Source organism: Salvelinus fontinalis, chromosome 7 (assembly GCF_029448725.1).
Source record: "Salvelinus fontinalis isolate EN_2023a chromosome 7, ASM2944872v1, whole genome shotgun sequence".
Lineage (NCBI taxonomy): Eukaryota > Metazoa > Chordata > Actinopteri > Salmoniformes > Salmonidae > Salvelinus > Salvelinus fontinalis.
The window spans coordinates 58,395,933-58,400,513 of record NC_074671.1 but is presented as its reverse complement, the minus strand read 5'-3'; positions in this window follow the sequence as shown (position 1 = coordinate 58,400,513).

The following is a 4,581-nucleotide window of genomic DNA, read 5'->3' as shown; positions in this document are numbered from 1 at the left end:
TGTGCGAGCAAGGAGTCCTACAAACCTGACTCAGTTACACCAGCTCTGTCAGGAGGAATGGGCCAAAATTCACCCAACTTATTGTGGGAAGCTTGTGGAAGACTACCCAACATGTTTGACCCAAGTTAAACAATTTAAAGGCAACGTTACCAAATACTAATTGAGTGTATGTAAACTTCTGACCCACTGGGAATGTGATGAAAGAAATAAAAGCTGAAATAAATCATTCTCTCTACTATTATTCTGACATTTCACATTCTTAAAATAAAGTGGTGATCCTAACTGCAGCTTAACTAGGTCTTTCCTGGCAGCACTCAACCACAAGACCAGACAATAGTGAAGATAAGATCAAATTAGAGCCTGCAGGACTTGCTTTTTGCAGTGCGATGTCATAAAAGCAGAGCATCTTTTTATTACGGACAGGCCTCTCCCCATTTTTACAACCATTGAATCTATATGTTTTGACCATGACAGTTTACAATCTAAGGTAATGCCAAGTAACTTGTTCAACAGCAACACCATTCATTACCAGATTCAGCTGAGGTCTAGAATGATTTGTACCAAATACAATGCTCTTAGTTTTAGAGATGTTCAGGACCAGTATATTACTGGCTACCCATTCCAAAACAGACCAACTCTTTGTTAAGGTTTCAGTGACTTCATTAGCTGTGGTTGTTGATGTGTATATGGTTGAATCATCAGAATACATGGACACACATGCTTTGTTTAATGCCAGTGGCAAGTTATTGGTAAACACAGAAAAGAGTAGAGGGCCTAGAGAGCTGCCCTGCGGTACACCACACTTTGCATGTTTGAAATTAGAGAAGCTTCCATTAAAGAAAACCCTCTGAGTTCTATTAGATAGATAGCTCTGAATCCACAATATGGCAGATGTTGAAAAGCCATTCTCAACAACAGGATAGGGTCAATAATGTCTAAGGTTGCTCTGAAATCTGACAGTACAGCTCCCACAATCTTCTTATTATCAATTTCTTTCAACCAGTCAACGGGCATTTGTGTCAGTGCAGTACATGTTGAGTGCCCTTCTCTATAAGCATGCTGAAAGTCTGTTATTAATTTGTTTATGGAGAAATAGGATTGTATTTGGTCAAACACAAAACACATTTTTCCAACAGTTTGCTATAAGCTGGCAGTAAGCTGATATGTCTGCTGTTACAACCAGTAAAGGCCGCTTTACCACTCTTGGGTAGCAGAATGACTTTGGTGTCACGCCCTGGCCTTAGTATTCTTTGTTTTCTTTATTATTTTAGTTAGGTCAGGGTGTGACATGGGGAATGTTTGTGTTTTGTTGGTTTTGGGTGTTTCTATGGTAAAGGGGTTGTTGGGTGTAGTATATGGGTTTGTGTTGAGTACATGTGTCTAGCGTTGTCTATGTATGTTTAGTTGTCTAGGAGAGTCTATGGTTACCTTAATGAGTTCCCAATTAGAGACAGCTGATTTCGGTTGTCTCTGATTGGGAGCCTTATTTAGGGTAGCCATAGGCTTTCATTTGGGGTGAGTAGTTGTCTATGTTATACGTTTGTAGCCTGTGTGTGCACTTCGTTCTTAGCTTCACGATCGTTTTCTTGTTTTGTTTAGTGTATAAGTGTTTTTGTTTCGTTTTGCCTTCCTATTCATTAAAAGGAATATGGCTTATTTTCCTACTGCTGCGTTTTGGTCCGTCAATCCTCCACACGATCGTGACATTTGGCTTCCCTCCAGGACAAAGACTTTCCTCTAGTCTCAGATTAAAGATATGACAGATAGAAGTGGCTATAGAGTCAGCTACCATCGTCAGTAGCTTTCCATCTAAGTTTTCAATGCCAAGAGGTTTGTCATTATTGACAAAATTAAAACTGTTAACTTTTCTTTCATTATACATTTTTTTATGCTTGAGTACGATGGCTCACTTCGTTGTTGGCATTTCCTGCCTCAGTTTTCCCACTTTGCCAATGAAGTAATCATTAAAATAATTGGCAACATCAAATGGCCATCTGATTCGATGAAAGAAAGATGGAGTTGAATTTGTCTTTCTGTCCATAATTTCATTTAAAGTACCCCAAAGTTTTTTTCTCCATTATTCTTTAAATCATTGATCTTGGCTTCATAATACAATTTCTTCTTCTTTTTTTTGAGTTTAGTCACATAATTTCTCAATTTGGGTTAAGTCAGCCAGTCAGATGTGCAGCCAGACTTATTAGCCACTCCTTTTGCCCCATCTCTTTCAACCATACCGTTTTTCAATTCCTCATCAATCCATGGAGCCGTAATATTTCTAGCAGTCAGTTTCTTAACAGGTGCATGTTTAACAATAATTGGAAGAAGCAATTTCATAAATTCATCAAGTGCAGCGTCTGGATGCTCCTCATGAATCACATCAGACCAATAACTTTTTTTTTTTATCATCCACATAAGAGTCACAGCAAAATATTTTGTATGATCTCTTATACACTATTTTAGGCCCAGCTTTGGGAACTTTGGCATTCCTGGATATAGCCACTATATTGTGATCACTGTATCCAATGGGTACGGATACAGCTTTGATAAAAGTTCTACAGTATTAGTAAAAATGTGATCAATACATGTGGATGATCCTGTTCCTGTAGTGTTTGTAAATACCCTGGTAAATTTATTAATAACCTGAACCAGATTACGGTCACTGGTTACACTGAAAAGCTTCCTCTTGACAGGACAGCTTGATGAAAACCAGTAAATTATTCAGGTCCCCAAGAAAGTAGACCTCTCTGTTTACATCACATACACTATCAAGCATTTCACACATATTATTTAGATACTGACTGTTAGCACTTGGTGGCCTGCAGCAACACTGCAAAAGAAAAGGCTTTAGATGTGCCAAGCGAACCTGCAACCACAACACTTCAATAACACTTGCATAAGATATTCTCTAAGCAATACAGGGATATGGCTCTGAATATATACAGCAACACCTCCCCCATAAGCATTCCTGTCTCTTCTGTAGATGTTATGTCCTTCTATTGCTACTGCTGTATCCTCAAATTAAGTGAGTCTCAGAAATGGCTAATATAGGAATGTTATCTGATGTTTGCAAGTTATTGATTTCATAAACCTTATTTCTAAGGCTACATGTATTAATATGGGCTATTTTGAGCCCTTTCCTGGGTAGCATATTAGAGATAGACATCATATGGAAAAGAGCAAACAAAGCAAGAGACAAATATATACTTTCAGCAGTCCATTAATCAGTTGGTGTAGCGGTTTCTTTCCTCCTCTTCGTCTGAAGAGGAGGAGTAGGGATCGGACCAACACGCAGCGAGGTATGTAGACATGATGATTTTAATAATAATAACGAAGACGAAAATACACTTGGAAAATACTACAAAACAACAAACGACGTTAAACAGACCTGAACATGAGAACTTACATAACACGAAGAACGCACGAACAGGAACAGACTAAACAAACGAAACAGTCCCGTGTGGTGACGAACACAAACACGGAAGACAATCACCCACAAACAAACAGTGAGAACAGCCTACCTTAATATGGTTCTCAATCAGAGGAAACGTCAAACACCTTCCTCTAATTGAGAACCATATCAGGCAACACATTTAACCCAACATAGAAACACATAACATAGAATGCCCACCCCAACTCACGCCCTGACCAACTAAACAAATACAAAACAATGGAAAACAGGTCAGGAACGTGACAGTTGGTGTGTGTTTGTGTGTGTGTGTGTGTGTGTGTGTGTGTGTGTGTGTGTGTGTGTGTGTGTGTGTGTGTGTGTGTGTGTGTGTGTGTGTGTGTGTGTGTGTGTGTGCTGCAGGTTTGAACCTACGAACCCATAGGCTTGGCTCTCTCATCCATTCCAGGCTTTTGGGAGGGAGTGTGGACAATGAGCATGTCATAAGCAGATGTAAGCAATGTCCCCACACGCTCTGGCAGCTTTTATGGCTGGGATAAGTTCTTTCCTCTTCTGGCGCACAGCTTCCGGATAGTTCTAGTTGAGGAAGATATACATTCCTCTGAAGTTCCTCAGACTCCGTCCAGGTCTCATGTGGAGATTCTGCAATTGCGTCCACAGCCATGTTGTTCTGCCTTGATTGTCCATCGAGATAATCAGATTTTTCCGTCATTGTTGTCATGGATTCACATACAGAACTAATGTTCTCTCTCAATGACTTACATAATGCAGTCATATTTCCGTTCTCATGTTTAAAGTCATGGAGCTGACCCTGGGAGAACTGCCAATTGTTCTTCAGGTCCTGGACCTCTCTGGTCAGGTCATCCATTATTTTATTAGTTGACTCCATCAGTATTTGGACAAAATACTTGAAGCTATTTTCTTGTTGTTGTGACAACTGCTTGTAGAACTCTTTTTGTTTGTTAAAAGATCCTTCCCCTGTGATAGAGAGACACCACTGTCCTCAAAGGTACTACCGCCCGCTTTGTCTTTGTCATGGTAGCAACATGAGTTAAGCTGTAACTCCTCGCAGTTCCAGACAGGGCAGGTTGCAGGGAAGATTGAAAACAACAAACAGCAGAGATCTAGACAGCCACAAGCCGCGGTCCCAGCTACAATGGCTAACAGCGTCACGT